Here is a 21106-nt window from a genome sequence, read left to right on the forward strand (position 1 = left end):
CAATGATTCTTGAAAAGAAACCCCATTTTCACTAAGTTTGCTCCCAATTAAAAGGTTCCTTTTACTAGAAAATTCTTAAGTTCATTTTAATGGAAACCCAATTACAATATCACTCCCTTCCCTCTCATGGATCCTTGCCCTTTTTTTCATTGGGCTTTGGTCCATTTACAATAAAGCTCTTATCTTACTCTCATGGGCTTTCATTAGAATGTACTTAGGAATTTTCAATCCTTTGTCTCAAACTTGGACTTACAATGCATTCATCACCTTTGGGCCTTTCATTCTTTATTAATTATTTCATCATTTTTTCCTTGAAATAGCCTTCTAGCTAGAATATTTTATAGTCTTCCTTAATCAATTCTATGAAATTATCATCATTTTGGGCCTAGGCATGCAACAAAGAGACCAAGATTAGGAAAGTTCATTTTGGCTTTAAAAAATGTTGGATGCTAAGTCCATAGCATATTTGTTACCTTAGACCCAAAGTCCTCTTTTTCAAAAGGGCTTTTTCCACTTGAGCCTACAATAACAATTAAGCTATGGTCTTATGAACCTTTCAAGTTAAAATATGCCTTTGGATTTAGGATAAGCCTTTTATATGTGAGAACTTCTTTTCTTTTGTCCCACAACATCTTAGGGTATACTATAACTTTAGGGCCATCCCTTCCATTTTTATACCTTTTATTTGTCCTTTAGAATTAGGTGAACACATGATACATGCTTGAACAAACAAAAGATATATAAAGGGTACCCCTTCATGGTAGGATCTAGGATCTCTCTAGTATGGGTAGGCTCCCAAGGCTAAATGGATAGATAAGTAGGTCACTCACAACTAGGTGGGCCATGATTCCAACCAAGGGCCTATGTGGACCCCATAGTGCATTGGTAGCAAACCTTTAATGTACTTAAGGCCCATTATAGGTGATGGCATTGATTGTGAGTTGGTGGGATGAACTTCGGAAAATTTGGGCTCGAATGGAGCCTTCCACCTTCCCACTCGTCACCAACCAAGGTTAAGGGACAAAAGAACTAGTGATGTGTGTGCAAAAAAAATTTTGAAAAGTTTTTATTAAGGTTAAGAAACAAGATACATAGGAATTAAACTCATTGTCTCTAGTGGAGTCACTATTGTGGACACAAGGGAAAGTGTCAGAGTCGCCACTTAGTTATATGGTCTTGGAACCATGAATATAGCGCCCTTTCGAGGAAAAGCCTTTGATCATACTACTAGAGTATAGGTACGGAGTTTAGGTACACTTCTGGAAAGGTGTTATGCACTCAAGATTGCCCAACCCTAAGGTTGGCTTCCCATCATTGTGTCTTATATCCTAACCTTATTAAAAACATGTTCAACACTTGCATCTATACTCACACACACACTAGCATATATCTAAGCATACAACATGGTATCTTTATCCCAAAACAACAAACTTATCAACCTAAAGCAAGAGAGCCAAACATAAAAGAAGCCCTAGCATGTGAAACCCTATCATGTATCGTACAAAGCAACCACCCAAGCACGACAACAAACATAACATCATAGCTAGGAAAACATATTATGGACAAGGTGATACACATATGTCAAAGGAGGATTTAAACAAACAACATGCATGTTAATGTGAATACATGACTTACCTTACTTACCTTGCCACATCTCAGTACCTATGGCATCATGAATGGGCATGTGAATGCATGTTCACAACATCAAGGCAAGAAACAAACATAAAACACTAATCTAAGCATGTTAAAGACAAATAAACATGTTAAAAGGTGAACAAGAACTCATGGGACTTATACATATAAAAATAAATAAATAAAATATTTAAAAAGGCTACATGGAACAACCATATGAATGCAAAAATAAGACAAACGAAAAATTAGGGTTTCTAGGTAATGGCATCACGCACGCTAGAATAGGTTTACGTACGCAGAATCAAGCTTGTGTGCGTAGGCTATATCAACCGTACGAAGATCCTTACCCAGAAAACATGAAAACACATAAACAGAGCAAAATTTTAAAACAACAAACTAGTAACCTATCATACAAAAAAATAAGAAATGAACTAAAGGGCTAAACTAAACAAACATGTACAAACATAAACTAAGCAAGAAAACGGGATTAAAACACAAAAGAAAAACAAAAAAGGAAGAAAAAAAGAAAAAGAAGGGTTAGACTCAATACCTTAAACAAAAGCTTTCCAAGCTTGATTTTGACCGTTCCCCTCAGTCAAATCTATTCACAAACCAATAAGAGAGTGTTTAGCAACATTAAACTAAAGGATTAGGGCCAAAAAAGGTCTCAATCAAATAAAATTGACTTGAGGGTGTTTTGTGAAAAACTCCCTTTTGATTCACTATTTTCTAGTGAATCTCAAGTTTTTTCTGTGGGATCACTGTGTGTTTTGAAAATGTACCATGTAATACTTTTTATAGTGGAAAAAATGGAGTTTGGAACAGCTCCCAAACAATGTGAGATTCATTCCAAACCTCAGCCATTATTGCAGAAAATCTGTCTTTCTTATACTTTTGAAACCCTAGTTGTGTACATAGGAATGTGCCTACGTATGCATGCATTGGCTCGCATATACAGGTCGCGACTCACGTACGCAAGCCGAGGGCCACTTTGGTTATTTTGTTTCCAAAAATATATTTGTACTCATTTAAAATGTTATGTTTTCCATTTTAATACTCCTCAAGTCAATTTAATATCTAATTGAGCTCTAAACTGCCTTGGGCCTTAGAGTTCAAGCATCATTGGGAAACGGAGGCCTAAGTCGTAAGAGGTACAAAATACAGTGTCTACAATCATGACTTAAGTATGTTTCCCAAAACCCAATCAAATGAGTGCAAGAGACAAAGAATGACTCTAGAGCTTGCAGATGAAATTGAAGCATATGAGAGGCAAATATTAGTAGCCTAAGTCCAAAGGGTATGAACTCAAAATGAGTTTTGTTATTTTTATTATTCTTATTATTTATTTATTTCCATCTCATTACTTGAAAAAAATAATGTAATTCAATTTTGGGATTTCATGATGAATGAGTTTGAGTTTTTATTGCCACAAAACTATTCAAATATATTTTTTCTTTTTCAAAATTGATTTGAGTTTGGCATTTGATCATGTTTGTTATAAATTGTTTTATGGCTTCCCTTCTCTAGGCTTCAAGAATGTCACTCTCAATATGTTTGCTATAATATTTTTCTATTTGATAGTTAACTTCAATGTGATGTTTTCATTTTGGTCTTTGTTTTATAGCAAGGGTGACATTTATTTTCACCAAAGAAAAATTGCTATTGTTCTCTTTTTCCTGTCATTTTATATGATGAACTAAATTTCTTTTTTATTTCTATTCCATTTGTCCACTCATTGATAGATGTCAACAATCAAGCCTCACAACCATTGGAAGCTTTTTATTCTATTGAAGATCATACCAATCAATTGGTAACCATTCTTTTCTTAGAAACTTTTGAAGGAAGGGGAATAAATGTTTTGCTTTTCTTGGGTGGTGCATGATAATTTTCTTTTTATGGTTCAATACACATTAGTTATATTAGATTTCCTTTTTCTTATATTAATAATTTGTTATTTACTGTTTAATTGGATTGTTTGGTGACCCAGAAATTGTAAAAATAGAAGAGAAAAGAGAGTAGAGTTTGAATCTTAAATTTTTTTTTTTTTTTGAGAACTTGGGGTCTAACAATTAAAATTTTTTTATCTTAATTTTTTAAATGAAACTTAAATTCTTCAAAGTACATCAATTTAAGTAGACTATTGTGTTATGGCTGGAATTTTTGTGTTTTGGACCTTAGTTGGCCTGTTTGGTTGATGAGTAACTTTGTGGATTGTTTAGCTTTTGAGAAATGTTTTGGGATTTTAGGAGTGATAAATTCAAAGACTAAATTCCTTTTAAATTCCATTAGTATCTAGGTTTAAGCTAATTGTTGTGTGGATGGAAAAATTAATTGGTTCTTGATTATTGAATATCCATCTATTATATTTTGTACGTGAACAATAGTTGGGTTTGTAGTTTTAGATTTTGGATTATGTAATTTTTTTCAACAACTTGATTTTCTTTTTAGAATTTTCTCCTCTTGAATATCTAGAATACTGTGTACATCAGTATTAGACAAAACTTAACAATACTACTATACGTTGAGTTTTAAATTTTGAATTTTGCTATTTTTTTCATTATTAAACACAATATGATATAGGCTGATGTGATCCAATGAAGGCAAAAGCAACTACTATTTTTGGGGCATAGCACACTGATACAATCTGATAATTTTCCATAGCCAGCTAAAGTTCATGAGCTAGAATGCTAATAGCCATCTTCTCCAAGGCAAGAACAATCGGTCGAGCTGAGCAAGTTTGCCACCAACTTTGACCACAACGTGTTGAAAAAATTTTATAAAATTATTGTTATTGATTAAATGGTCATTTAAGTGGAAAGATTAAATTAATTTATTTTTCACATCTTTTTCATCAATTTTCTTTTTTATCAACTTTTGAGATTTGTAAATTACTTTCTATTTAACAATTAATTTCATATATACAGTGATATAATGCATGGTTTAACTGTTTTTTGCCACAAACTTAAATGCTTAGGCTGAAGCTTTTTAAATCATAGAATTGATTGTCATGCGTTAACTACTTCTATGACAGACATTTTGAATTCTTTAAATTCATAAACATCACCTATACAACTATGAAACACCAGGTAGAAAAAGCTACAATGCAATTAAAATATGGATTTAATTTGGTAAGGCTATGTTTGACCACAATATTGTATGGATGTATGTGGTCAGGTTAGTATGATATAATATATATGCATATGTTCTTAACTCACTTAGTCACTAACTTACGATTTGTATATGCACTATTTGCACTATTTTGATTCTTTGTGGGAATTCAGAACATTGATAAAATGAATGTAATGGCAAGTGGGTGATTTGTATATGGACACATTAATAAATGTGTGTGGTGGACTGGACATGGGTGGAATGAAGGGCACATTATTGTTTAACGATTTGATCTTTGATGGAAATTGGTATAAGTGAGGGTCTATTAAATTTGATCAATTTGCTTAAATAAGGTTTTTTTAAAATATATTTTATTTATTTAATCTATTGTAAATAAAGTTTTGAACATGATGATTCTAACTTATTAAACCACACTTTAGTTTTTTTTTTTTTTTTTTGTGTTCTTATCATTTTTTGTTGGCAACTAATGTTCAAGACTAGAGATGAACAGATTATCTTCAATAAATAAACTATGGATTATACCATATTACAAAATAATTATATATTCCCACGCATCGCATGGGTTTGCGACTTGTTAATGGTAAAAGTCAAGTCACCTAGCTCTTTAGCACATTCCGTGTACAAATCTGTGAGCCTTTTTGGGCGAGGTTCATAATTAGAGATTTCAGCCCCATCACAGTCATCACAGGTTCACTTAGCTTTGTAACCTTCTGCTACCGTTGCCATCAAATTGTCGAAATTATGTTGGAGAACATCTAAGCCCTCATAAGGAGTGATTCTGTTATTGCTTCTCTTAGCCATAGCTCGATTAAGATCATTGATGTCTTTCTTGTATGCCATTCGCAACTCACACATCTTTACCATGAATGGGATGACTTTCTTCTCAAGTAGACTATAGGTTTCAATTTTAATTCCAGTCTGACTAAATCCATTTGCATCGCATTCCAACAATAATTTTAAGTGTTCCTTCTCATAGTATGGACGAAGCAAATAATTTAACCAAATGTGATCTCACTACAAGAAATCTGGGTTTAGGCGACATTTGTTTTAGCGACATTTTTAAATCTGCCGCTATAAGTGGTATATTGCGACGTTTCTAACTAGCGCCACTAAAACGTGTGCCTTTTGCAATATTTTGTAAAAAACATCGCTATAACCCAAAACAATAGCGGCGGTTATTAAAACGTCACAAAAAGTACAGTTTTAGCGGCATTTATTTGGCTTATAGCAACGTTTTCGTAAAATGCTGTTGTAGTTATTAAAAAAACTCTATATAACCTTGTCACCAAAAAAATAAAATAAACATCTATAGCGATGTTTTCAAAATGTCACTAGATGTTCCCTCCAAAACTTTGGTATTCCCACACAAAGTTTCCCCCATTTTTTCATTTCCCACTTATTTTTTCCACTTTTTTTTCCTACACTCTTTTTTTCCTTTTGTTTCTTTTCTTAGTCCATTCATGTACCCACTTCTCTCTCTCCCTCATAAATCCTCTTCTCACTTTTCCCTAACTCCGCCATCGCCCTCCACCCAAGCCTAGTCGCCGCCTAGCTTCCGCCCTAATCTAGCTGTCTCCTAGCCTTCGCCCTAGTCTAGTTGCCTAGGATCTCTCTTCCCTAGATCGCCGATGACGCTCTTCCGTAGATCGCCGACCTGTTCTAGCCACCACCCACCGCCACCCTCAAAGCCACCATGACCATCGTCGACCTCCACCGATCTAGAGCTCCCACCATCATCACTATCTTGAAACCATTCCTCCCAAAACGCACTATTTCATCCTCAAAGCCACCGAGTTAACTCAACCCATCTCGCTCTCTCCTCCACCACTTTCGCCGATAAAGGTACCTTTCCCACTTTGCTCCTCATGTTTGATGCTTCATTTACTCTTCCAATGCTTCATTTTCTCTTATTTGTTTTGTGGGTAATAGTGTTGTTCATCATCTATATTGTGTTTGGTTTCTAAAATACATACTGGAGTAATGTAATGTGAAGGCAACTAGTTAGTTAGGTACTAGTGGGTAATAGTACCTTTGAGATTTTGTGTTCGGCTAATACACCGGTAGGAAGTTATGAACAGAGCTAGAAGAAGTGAAAAAAGAAAAAGAAAAATTGAAGGAACAAGGATCTGATAATTTTTTGAGGTACTTTAGCTTCATTGATTCATAATCTTCAAATCTAAAGCAATGAGAGACTCAATCTTCAGATCTGCTGCAAAGAGAGAGAGAGAGAGAGTTAAAGGGAACAAAAATGAGAAGGAATAATGAAATATGGTTTCAGCTGCTAAAAGGAAAGAAAGAGAAGTGGTAGTTGCTAAGTGTAATATTGAATCTATTGACATTGTTAATTTCTAATGTGTTATTGTGTTCAAATTTTGAATATTAGGAAAAAATCAACAAACTATTGAGTGAGTCCTCAAATCGTGTGAAGTCATCCAACCTTATTGGTAGTATTGCATGGGCACTAGATGATGTATATGCTCAAGTGTTTGGTAATGAGCGTAATGGTCATGTTCGGGGTGTGGGATTTGGCCCAACCCCAAGTATGCATCCTGCCAAGAACACTCCTGCAATTGCTCAAGTAAGAAGCCAAGAAAGGGATCCTGAAGTGACTCAATTGAAGAATCAAGTGGCTTTTTTTATGGAGAAAGTGAATTGTTATGAAAACTTGGAGGAGCGAGTGACCCAATTGATGCAACTAGTGCAAAATCAGCAAAATCATTCTTCAGAAGCTAGTTGAGTACTAAATTTTAATGTTTTAAGAATGTATTTGGTGTTTAAATCTTTTAAGTATAGCAACTACTATTTTGTTAGTCGAAATGATTTCTTTATGAACTTATTAGATGCTTTTAATTTGTATTCAGGGTGGTTTCAGTTTAGATCTTCAATCTCCAACTCCTTATAGATCACAGGCTTCATCCCATTAAGAAACTAGCATATAGCGGTACATGCAGTGTTTTAAGGACTCCATGGGCTATTACATAATTGTTTTGAACAACCACAATTGTTTTGGAACTATTGTACTTTGTTTATAATATTGTCATAGTTTGGGTGGTTTTTTTTTTTTTTGGTAATAACCGCATTTATTTTGGAAGTATTGTACTTTGTTTAATATTGTCATAGTTTAGATGGGTTTTTTTTTTTTTGGTAGGTAGACAAGTGTTTTGTTCAATTCAAGATGATACATGTATTAGTATTAAACATATATATATATATATATATATATATATTGAATCTATTATTAATGTGTTAGTGTGTTAGCTTGGACATTTGTTATTGTGGAATATTGATGATAGGTATATTTGATCTATTACAAGCTTATGTTAGTTATTGTTGAATTTTAAGCAGGTTATATAGCATTTTTTTATATTTTTAAAAAAATAAGCAGGTTTTTGCGACATTTTAAAAAAGTTGCTAAAAAGTAAGAGGAAATCCTTGTTAGCAACGCCTTTAAATGCCGCAAATAATCAATCCTATAGCTACATTTTAAAAAAGTCACTAAAAAGCAAGAGGACAAATGTTTTTGTGACATTTTTTAAACGTCGCTAAATGTATTTTCCTACATTATTTACTGAACTTTTATATTATTTAGTGACGTTTTGGAAAACGTCACTAAAAGTTTTTGAATGCCACTAAAGAGTCACATATGGTGACTGTTTCGAAACGTCGCAATAGACGTATAGTGACTGCTCTATTGCGAAGTTTTTTGAACTTCGCAAAAAAAAAAAAAATCGCTATAGATCATTTGTGTCTATATCAACATTTTTTGGGTTTTTAATGACGTTTTACAAATTTCGCCTAACCCCAAATTTTTTGTAGTGTCTGATAAAGGAACAATTTCCCCAATTAAGCAAGCTATAGGCATAAAAGATTTTCTGTTCACTAGGTTCACACATCTATAGCCAACATAATAGTCTTCGAGGATTTGTTGAGAACAAAATACAACACAAACAACAATCCTGATTTACTCATTGCACAAAAGAGAATAAGGTTCTTGAATACTAACTTTAGCCCCAATACTTTGATGCCTAAACCACTTTGGAATTTCACTTCCAGGAAAAACTGTTGCATAGACACATGCAAGTTAATCCATATGAATTGTGTATGAGATGTATTAGAAGAAAAACTAGCTGCCAATCTCTGTCTCTACTAAGCAAGGCCTTTTTTTTCTTTAAGAACCCCTGGCATTAATCAACATTCATATACACATATTGTATTTCTCTACTAATACCTGCACAAAGGCCCATGTACAATTTTGTAACACAATTACTGCATTCAGTTTTTACAATAATACATCTAGAGAAGTGCTACGTCCACAATATTTTTACAACATTTTTACAACAAATCATAGGTGGTTAGTTATTATTGGTTCAAATTTGAACTTAACACTAAGATTACTTTTTTGCCCCAACAATAACAACCAGTAACAACCTACCACTTAAGATTTGTTGTAAAAATGTTGTAAAAATGTTGTGGACATATCATTTCTCATACATCTATAGTATTAAATCCAAACCTTCTTTTGGGTCTCTCTCACTTCTTACACATTGTTTTTGCCTTTTATATATGAATGTCCAACAAACATCTTTCATCTCTTCTTCTCTTACGCATTGTTTGTGCCTCTTCTGCTTGTATAAGAGCAGATGTATTCAAGTCCAAGACAAAATTTTGTTTATTGAGAACATTTAATGACATAGATTCCTACCAACATTCAGGCTATTAAGTATTAACATCTTTCCAATGCACAGCACAAAATTTAAAACTTCTGAAAGTGTGAGGTTTAATTTAAAATAACACCCTTAAATTATAGAGTTTAAAATGTAATGTAACCACAATTTTATTCTTTAGACTTTAGTGTTTGTGTGCTTCATACATTGTTTGTCCACTCCCTAACAGCTTAAGCTTGATAGAATAAATATGAATGTGTACAACTGTACATGAAGCAATCCAAGATAACAAAGTAAGAAGGAATACCCAAATATGCTATACAAGCAGATAATAGTAAACAACAGCTACTTGTAGAGGTACCGTGAAGGAAGAGACAGCCACTAACTCTCATTGTTTCTCACATCATTTAAAATCATTAGATGTTATCATTGGATCATAGGTTTTAAATTTCTACATATGTGAATTTTTTACAAAGCCTGTCGAGGATGCTGTGAGAATGACTCAGGAAAACTTTTTTCATCATGCAACTAAGTGGAAAAGGATTCTGTACACTTAAAATGGATCAATTTCATAGATATTAAATATTAAAAATCAAAAGGTATATCTAATATTAGGTTATTTTAAATTTTCAATGATGTGCCACCATATACACTATTAGATATAAGAAATCATATCATCTTCTTAACTTGAATTAATCTATGAGGAAAAACTTGAATTAATCAAAAATTATTTTTTATGAATATATTCTCTAGAATATTTACACCATTATTCGCCTAATAAATAGGAATAATAATTAACCACTAAAGAACTAATTCCCTTTAGTAAAAAAATAGGAATAAGTAATTAATTAATAAGCAATGTGTGTATAACTTTTATGTTAAAAAAAAAAAAAAAACTAAAAGTTAGTTTATTTCGGGAAAAATCTAAAAGCTAAATTATTTACCAAAAATATTTCAGACCAAAAGAGAAAAGTAAAAGGCAAATCTTTTTTCAACATTTTCCAAACGCACTATAGCTCCAAAGTTAGTTTGTGAAGTGAAATTGTGGTTCCACTTGATGCAAAAGATATGGCTCTAATAGACTAATATAACTTAGAAGTCAGGAAAAACTATTATAAAGAAGTATTCAGGCACCCCATTAAGCAAACATTGATGAAATCTTGATAAGAGTGGTCTAATGGAAAGTAGTGGTGGCAATTTAATATCCATATCCATTAACCTAGCTACTCATTATCCACTTAATTTAAATAAGTCTTAACGCAACTCATCTAAATATTTGGATTAAATAGATAAAAACCCATTGGATACTGTAGCGGACTCTTCATTCAATTGAAAATCATTTGGCAAAACAAAAACACAAAAAAAGTTATGTCTTGTAGTTTGGTAAAACATCTCTTCTATGGAGAGAATTTGGGTTAAATTTCCCACTTTTCCACTTTATTCCAAATGACTTGCAGTTCCTCAAATGTCAATTTTACTCTTGTTAATTTTTATCAAACTTAGTTAAAGTACAAAAATTGTCACACTTGACATGAACTTGGTCGCAAATCAGATTGAGTTTCTACGACATTAATTATTTTCTAAAGATGTGCATTAATAATTTTTCTGATGGATTTCCTAAAGATTGCACTTGCATTAATTTTTTTTTTCCCCCAGATTAGTGGAGAAAGTTTTTACTTAAAAAAAATAAGCTTTTACTTTCTAACAAATAGGGAAGTGGATTCAAAACCAGATTTTCAATATAAGAAGAGCTAAATAATATCATTGAACTACAAGAGTACGTCTTAACAATTGGTGAAGGCTTTTGATGGTTAAGTTTCCTTGAACAAAATGCTTTAGGTGGTACTGAACTCCTCACTAGGGATGTGTATGAGTTGAGTCATGTTAGGCAGTTCTTTTTTTTTTCTTTTTCTTTTTTTGAGGGAGAGGGAGAGGGGTATTAATTCAACTTGACCTTAAATCTCCAACCCAACCCAATCTATGACAACTTTAAAAATCAGATCCACCGAACACAACCCACAGTGGATGGGTTAGGTTAGGCAGTTGGGGATGTGGTCATTTCTTAGGCTTATTAAACAAAATGTATTTGATATTCATTAAATTTTTTAAGCTTATTATTTAATAAATAACTACAATTTATAGAATTAAGTCTAACATTCCAACTTCATTAAAAGTTTAAAACTAAGTCTTGCTTATCAAAAAAAAAAAAAACTAAGTTTTGGGGTTCAAGTGATAGTTCAGTAATAATTAAATCTTTTGTGATTTGTCTCAAAAAACAAAAAAATAAATAAATAAATAAAAATCTTTTGTGGTTCCCCATGTTTACAGTTGAAATCCCACCCCTCTTCCTTCCCCACAATATACATAAAACACTAATTCTTAATATATCCGCACACAAAAAAAAAATATTAACAAATTAAACTAAGTTTCAAAATCCAAAAAAAAATCTTTTTTTTTTCAAATTATTAATAGTGTGGGTTGGGATATTTAAGTTGAAAATTCAGACCGTCCGAACTCAGCCTAAGCCGAACTTTAAGAAAATTGAAGGCTTGATCCAATTCACAAACCATGAAAACCAACCTAAGATAATATTGGGTTAAGTTATCTAGTCGTGTTTATCGAATTGGTAAATTGAATGCACACATGTTCACCCAAATTTTGGGTCCTGAATTTTTAAGAGTTGGAAATACATCTGTTTTGTATTTTGGACGCACAAGATATCGGTACAGACCAATGGAATTTGATATAAAATGTATTAGTTTGACTTAGGAAGTAGAAGAAATCTTAGAGTAGAATCAATAGATACAAAATAATTTGAAAATTATTCTTCCATATTTAAAGGGTTCACTTAGTCTGTCAGTTATTAAAAGCCACAATAGATGAATGTATTTTTTCTTTTTCTTTTTTTCTGAGAGGAGCAAAGTCAATAATTTCATCCTTTAGAATTTTAGGATAACACTACGAGTACTTAAAATTCTAACCATTTATGGTTAGGTGAATGGCTTAGATTTTGTCATATTATCAACATTGAAACAAAAATTACTAATTTTATTTTAGTTTCCATTTAATATGATGATAACATCCCAAAAATTGATCCATTAATTTAACATTGAATTGTTAAGATTTAGACACTCCATAATAGATTTATCCTAATAATTTTTATATTATAGGATTTTAATACTATACTATATCACACCAGGGAATGTACAATGTACTATCAATTGTAGCAATACATACGCAATACAGTAAAACAACACCATTACCCAGGAAATTCAATGATGCTTGTTTTTTTAGTATTCTTATATATCAAATTATCAAATAGGTAAGAAATATTAATTTTATTCTGAGATGAATGTGTTTCAAACTCAACTGAGACAAGAATGTTTCTTTTTACTTTGCAAGCCTACGAAGTTGTCATAGGCCTGTGTAGCTGTCAGTTTAGTCGACTTTAAAGCCCAAAGCTCCACTCCAAAGTGTCATGCCGACTATAAACTAGGAGAAACAGGCCCACAAATCAGAACTATACTCTGTACAAAACACCACATCATGATGAAAACGATGGTCATATAGAAGAATAGCCACAAGAACTTTAACAGAGTAGTTGGAGAGTTGCCTATAGAGTGTCGGTCTGATTTATTCATCATCTTTCTTTCTTTTTTTAGTTTTTAGTATTTTTCTTCTTTCTTCTTTCTTTAGTAAACACACAAGATTAAATCACAAAATTTATGGTATTGTTATAATATTCAACGTTCATAAATAAACTAGTAAGTAATTCCTGCATTACATGAAAAGATTAAGAAAAATATGATACATTTTTCAAGTAAACTAATATTGAATCATTGATCATGTTGACATTTCAATACGTGACTTGTTTCCAGAATTAGCCTACAGGTTCTTCCCACTTGCAAAATTTTAGGGGTAAGATTAATATATTTAATATTTTAAGGATTTAAAATTAAGTACCTAATTGAAACAAATGCATCTTAATGTATTAAAAAAATTGCATATTTATTTTGGTTCATAGTTTGTTAATACTATAGAGATGCTTATTTGAAATTTTTTTTTTTTTTTTTATTCGGCCCCTAGCTTGAAATCTTGGGACCAACCCTAATTAAGCAGAATATTAAGAGTTTGATGTGAACATGGCAACAGAGTCCTCTCTCTCTCTCTCTCTCTCCATTACTGCCTTTCTCTTACTTATGTGTCATCTCCATTTTCGCCCCTATATATGTTAGCTTGGGGGCACTTAAGTCAATGATGGTAGGTGACATTATCCTTGGTGCATGCTTTTTTCAATGATTTGTAACTGAATTTACTCTCACCTTGTTACCCAAAAAAAAAGCATTTAATGCCCAACGACCTTGTTTCTTTCAAGACAAGAGGCCTTGCTTTCCTAACTAAAAGCAATCCCAACCGAATCTTCAAAGTATTCTATTTTACCATTTCAAAATTTACTTTATTATTTATATCATACTATTTTACAACACTCCTAATATTCTTAATTTTATATTTTTTACTACTTTATTTAAATATTCTTTTTTTATTATTTCTCTCTCACCATCAAACAACCACCAAATAGCCATAACAACACAGTGAACACACTGCCAACCTTATGTATCCTCGCACCACCACAAAACCATCAAACCAAAAGCAAAACCATGTTTAAAAAAAAAAGGCGAAAATGCACTTTTGATCCCTACATTTTGGGTCAATTCTCATTTTGGTGTCTAAATTGATTTCGTTCCTATATTTGTCCCTATTTTTAAAAAACTCATTTCTATTTTAGTCCCTGTAGTCATCCAAGTAACGGAACCCTATTACGTGGCAGACAGAGTGATCTGGTTGCTAACATGGCGCTGACGTGACATTAAAATATTATTAAAAAATATATTATTTTGCATTCTTCAAAGCCACATCAGCATTTTAATTTTTTTTTTCTTTCATATTATTATTATTATTATTTTTTGGCCTTAAATCTAATATTATTATTATTTTTACTTTCGTTACACCTGTTCTCCATGTTCTTCCCAAATTCAAGAAATAAACCCAACAACAAATCCAATCTCTGGCAAACCCACATCCAAATACAGCAACCAAATCAAATCTCCATCAAATCCAGAAAAACAAGAAATAAAACCCAGAATCAAGAGCAAACCCAAAACAAATGCAAACCCAGAACAGTGCAGGTGAACCCAGAACTGTTCTTCATGTTCTACGAAAAAGAAGATGAAAACTTGCTTAGAAAATTAAACCCATGAATTGGTTTTCATTTTCTTCATTTTCTTTTTATTGATTTTCTTAGCAAATAATCAAACCCATGAACCCAGAAAAATCATCAACAACCCAAAAAATCAAACCTATGAACCCAAAAAAATCATCAACAACCCGAAACCAGAAAAATCAAACCCATGAACCCAGAATAATCATCAACTAACCCACGCCCACCAATCAGTCAACAAACTCACGCCCACAAAGTCACCAAACCAAACCCACTATCACCATTGTTGATCAAAAAGAGAGAGGAAGAGGGATTCGGGTTTATAGAGAGAAAAGAAGTCGAAGATTGACAAAGAAAGTAACAAAAGAACGATACAAACACAAACACAAACACAAAAAAAAAAAAACAAACACAAACCAAACCCACTACCACCATCCTCTGCCTCTTCTTCTTCTTTTTTCTCAGGCCGATCTCCTCATCTAATTCTTCTGGGCCGATCTTCTTCCCTCTTTTTTTTTCCTTAGCCGTAGTTTGGGATTTTTTTCAACCAACCCAATCTGAGAGCAAGACGTCTCAGATCGAGAGAGATAGAGAATAAGAGAGACAAATGTCACACAAACACACAAACTAATTTGGGTTTTTTAGCACTATAAATACGCATCTCTGGCTGATGTTGTTTGGGATATTTTTTAATTTATTTTACTTTTTTTTTTTTTTGGTTTTCTTAAAAGAAAGAAGAAAATGAAATAGATACAAACACAAACACAAACACAAAAACGCCAACATAGAGCGTGAATAGTGTTAATTTAGTGTTTGTTTCTAAAAAAGTTCAAGAAAATTTGAAATAATTACTCTAAAAAATTTTCTCAATCTTTAAAACTGTAAAGTTTTTTTTGTTTTTGTTTTTGTTTTTGTTTTTGAATTTTTTCAGTTTAAATTGAAATTTTTTTTATCATGCTGACGTAAATGTCAAATAATTTTTTTTAATAATATTTTAATACCACATCAGTGTCATGTCAGCAACCAGATCACTCCATCTGCCATGTAATAGGATTCCGTTACTTGGATGACGGTATGGACTAAAATAGAAACAATTTTTAAAAAAATAGGGACGACAATAGGAACGAAATCAATTTAGGGACCAAAATGAGAATTGGCCCAAAATGTAAGGACCAAAAGTGTATTTTCGCTAAAAAAAACAAACCATCAAACCAAACCAAAATACCCCACGTATACCAGTGAACCCCCCAAAAAAAAACCCATTAATGGAGCCACCATCGGAGCCAATCACAACTCCACAGCCACCACAACTCCACACTAATTTCCACCACACCGGACAACAAATCTCCACACCACAACCCCACGCCAAACAAAAACCACCACCTAAACCACGCCTCCAAATAAACCCACCACCGATCTACCACGATCTCCACCACTAATCCACCAGAAACCCACTCGATCTTCACCCATAAACAAAACAAATACCCACCAATGCAAGACCCACCACCACCACAAGATTTAACACCACCAAACACAACATATAGTACTCACCACCACAGCCACGGCGAGATCAACCTCCACTTGGTCCGTGAGCATCGCATCGCCTAAAGGTCACTAGTCATGATTAACCACTGGTCACGATCCTCCATGCCACGCCGATCCCCGTGAGAGACCCATCGTGATCCTCCACGCTGATCAACGCCCACGCCACACCAGGCCACCACTCGACCATGCCACCACCAAATCCATGGCGGACCCACGACCCACACCATGAAAAACCACCACCGTGAGAGAGATGTGAGAGAGAGGCTTGTGGATAGATGAGGAAAGAGAGAGTCAAGATTTTTTGAGAATGAAACAGACGGATAGAAGAGAGAGGGGAGAGAGCATAAATTTGATTGAAAAATATATACAATAGTGCTACAATGCCATCATACATTTACAATGGCACTGTAGCACAATGCCAAGCTTTTTTTACAATTTTGCAGTTTTACAAGACTTGATGGTACTCACTTTTAATGCTTTAATGCTAAAATGTGCTTACATATTGCATATCCAAGCCCAACTGTGAATGCTCTTATTGGTGTTTGGAGTACTGAATTCTAAAAATAGCATTTAGAACATCAATGTTAGTGCTAACATCACTATATCATATGTTTTAAATGTAAAAAAAAAATAGTATTTTTTATTGTAGAAGCGTACGACCACAGATGCTAAAACAAAAAATTAATTTTCACTCTCTCTGCTATCTCTCTTTCTTTTGTCTCTCAAACGCAGTATCTATCGTCTCTCCTCTCTCACATCAAACTCAATATCTCTTATCTTTTGCCGGTGGAGATTGGTTTGGATTTGCTAGATTTGGTGTTATTGTTGATGGGTTTTGAATATAAAATAAAAAGAATAGCACATGAAAATAAAACAATTGATGTAAAGTGTATTGTTGAATATTATATTAAAGTGAAAAAAAGGTTTTGTGTTAAAATATGATTGGGATACAAAACCCGGTGCTAGTTCTCTAATGAGGAAGGCCAACCAATTACTGGCAAGCCTAACCCCTTCCCTATTGCTAAAACAAAATCACTTTGCCAAACTTTGTTTCCAAACATGTGAAAGAGACATGGTTAAGCCAACCCTAGAAGATGGTGCACACCCTTTACCCTATGCAAAAACCAGATATTGACTTCTCAATATTGGAATCTTAGGAATTTTCTGTTGGGAATTTAGATCAGTGGAATGCGAAAATAATAGAAAAAAATTGCAAGAAAGAAAACAATCACACACGTCATAAGAAATTATGTAGTTCGGCAAATTGTCTATATCCACAGAATTGCAATAATTTCACTATTTTTAAGAAAATTTTGCAAGATGTGGTAGTATAATTTTTATTTTTTTTTCAATACAAGGAACCTTAATTTTAAATCTGAGGAAATTTTCCATTTAAAAACCATAATCCATATCAGATCGGGTCATAATCCAAATCGAACACAAATCAATCTTCACATAACCCAACATTTCCAACCTATTCAAGCTAATCTCCAATAGGGGAGAAACCTACACCAAAAATCATCGAGACACTCATCATACCTATAGTAGATCCATAATATACCATTCTGTTATCCCTCTAAAAACCTTTCCATCAGCTAATGTTCATATTCTCTCATTTCCTAATCTTCCCTCCTTTTGGCCGAGTAGGAAATCATTTCCCTCCAGTTAGCTCAATTGATAAAATTTCTAATGGTTGAATAAGAGATTTGGAGTTCAACTTCATCTAGATCAAAAACTTATTGGTGTTTTGGCCATAGGTTGAAATTCTATAAAGAAAAAAAAAAGGGAAAAAAAAAAGAGAAAAAAAAAAAGTATGCCATAAATTGTTTTAAGCTTGACTCTCCCCCTTAAAACTGGGTTCAAAAGCTAGCATATCCTATCATGAAACGTGGCTAGACAAAATAAAAGGATCCCACATCAGGTTTAATGTATTGCTAGGCTACCAGTAAAACTTGATTTATCAGCTTTCGGCAACTCACATTCCCCCCTTTACACTAAAAATAAGGTGAGGTAGTCAAAAGCTTTGGTTTTGAATAAGCTCAAAAAATTATCAATTAGAAAATGAAATAAAATACTAAACGATGCAATGCAGATTATGATGTCAACTCGAAGAATGAATAACTAAAGTTATCTCAATGATTAGATAACAAATTTAGCATATGAATCTTTTATCAAATTTTAAAGGGAACCTATGCATATAAAATTCATAGATATTCTTTAAAAAAGTAATTGTTGTCATCGTATTGGGATTCTTAACTTCAGATAAATGCTAGAAAAAGATTGGATCCAATGCTCTTGTGCATGGGATCCATTGAAATATAGACATATGACAAATGTTTGACACATATTCATATCTCAACAGGTTCAATGCACAAGAGTATTAGACCCAAACCAATTCCCCAAATGCAGCACTAAGTCAATCTTCAGAGTTCATTCGGCAAGCCATTTCTTATAAAATTGACACTTAAGTAAAAGCAAACAACACATTTAGCAAAAGGAAAATTTAATGGATGCCTTGAGGGTATTTGTTAATGAACTATTTTAGAAAGTTTTTATGAGAAAAGAAAAAAAAAAAAAAAAAGATTTTTTGATAGCCTTTTTCTATTTCCAATAAAAGTGATATCAAAATTTTCATAAAATGGTTCATTGACAAATAAACTAAAGGTTCCCCATTAACCAAACTCATTAACAAATTATACAATAAGGGTATATATAGAAAATGTGATAACCCCAAGTAGATCGGATATTAAATTGAATTATATGTGCTTGCGTTAAGTGCATAGTATATTTAGATCAATTTTGGTTATATAAAAAATTAGGAAAATTCTTAATTATAGTTTGATTAGTCATTTTAGGTGTGACAAAGATGTGACTAACCCTTAATTAGGTTATAATAAATAGTATTAGAGCTGATCGAATAATAATATGTTGCTAGGACATGTTTTAAATTTAATTACAGCAAATATGTTCTAGGTCAATTAGGATTGGTATAGTGCAAACGTAACTAGTACTTCATCAGTTACTATTTTAATTCCATAGAATATATTTTATTCACACACATGTTTCCTACAAGTTTTTGAAAAATAAGATCTTTACTATTGAATTTGAAACCTTAACTACAATTATAATAATCCGCTATGATATTGATAAGACGAATCGAGAGGTAGTTTATGGATAGTTTTTTTTTTTTTGGCAGCAATAGCATTCTATCCCTTTGGTATATATTATAAACTTATAAAGAACCCAAAAATAAACCAAATGAAGAACTAATTCTGATAAACAATCCTTATAAAAAATAAAAAATAAATCGGATAAAAAATCTATTTTTTTCCTTGCCACAATCATTGTTACCAAATTATTAGTACTAAGTTCCATCACTTTTGCCTCCATGCATTATAATTTACCATCAATAGATAATTCATACCTAGACTTTGTATATCAAACTTTTGTGGGGGACTAGTCGGAAATGACCTCTTTCACCATATATAATTCATACCTAGACTTTGTTTTATTTTAATTCATTTCCAATTTCATTATAAAAATGTGCTAATTGCTGAAGGAAATTGTGACACACTTTTAGGATTTGTTTACCGGTTGTTTTATATTGCCAAACTTCTATGGGTTTTTTTTTTTTTTTTTCATGATTGTGCTTGCTACTAGAGTATATGCCACACTAGTCCCATAACATAAGTTCCATATTTCATTACATGCATGACAAAATGTGATATGATATATTAAAAAAAAAATTATATATATAATGTACTAAATTACACTTGGTCGAAAAAAAAAAAGTACTAAATTACACATTTGACCCTTAAAGTTTGGGTTTATTTTTATTTTGGTCCCCTCCTATTGAGATTTTTGTTTTTACACCAAATTTGATTTCATTTTCAAAAAAAAGTCATTCCGTCCATCATTTATTATTGCTTCGACAGTAAGTGCAAACAAAACGACCATGTATTTTTTCCCCCTCTTTTAAGAACCATATTAGAAATAAACATGAACAAAATGATCAATAGAAAAAAGAATCTCAAATATAAAAGGTCAAAATGATAATGATTCTAAATTTTAGGAGTAAAAGGGTTTTTTTTTTTTTAAATTAAAAAATATATATGTATGTTGAGCTGGAGAAAGAGGGTCGACGCAGGGGTAGAAGTCCAACAACTGTCCCAAATCCTCATGATTGCACAGGCTGGTCACATGGAGACTGCATTGGAATGGTGGGATCCATCGGTTAGAGTTCACAACGTGACACTACTAACAAAAGCAAGCACACTTGATTATCAAAAAAAAAAAAAAAAAAAGAAAAAAAGGGAAGCTTTCATAATTTTTTTTTTCCAGTATTTCAGTTAGCTTAATTAATAAATTTTTTGATAATTGAATAAAAAAAATATGAGATTCAATTTTTTTCTACATAAAAAATTAATGGGTGTTTTTGTTTAATTATAAAAAGCAAAAATTATATAAGCAAACTGAAAAAGTTAATCTACAATTTAAAAAAAATAAATAAAAGTTGATATGACAAAAATGTGATTAATGTCATTAAAAAATGAGCTAAGTGTCAAACCATTATGGGTCAAAATAAAATAAAATAAAATTCTACCAAACCTAACACAATTCAAATGAAATAAATAAGAATGTTAAAAAATATTACGAGATTTTGTTGTATCCATGAACTTTGTCAACAACATAATAAATTGATGTTTGAATTAATTTTTTGTAATCAAACCTTAAAAAAAATAATAGTCACATTAATTTATAAAGACTATGTAGTAATATTTGTATTATTTGGTGTTAGCCAAGATTTTTTATTTTTTATTTTTGAGAAATAGGTGTTAGCCAAGATTCATTGTTCAGGATTTAAAGATATTAGCTTGGGTCCAAGTGTTTTTATGCACTAAACCATTCCTATTTTGAA

The sequence above is a fragment of the Castanea sativa genome, chromosome 11, assembly GCF_040712315.1.
Source record: "Castanea sativa cultivar Marrone di Chiusa Pesio chromosome 11, ASM4071231v1".
In the NCBI taxonomy this organism is placed as follows: domain Eukaryota; kingdom Viridiplantae; phylum Streptophyta; class Magnoliopsida; order Fagales; family Fagaceae; genus Castanea; species Castanea sativa.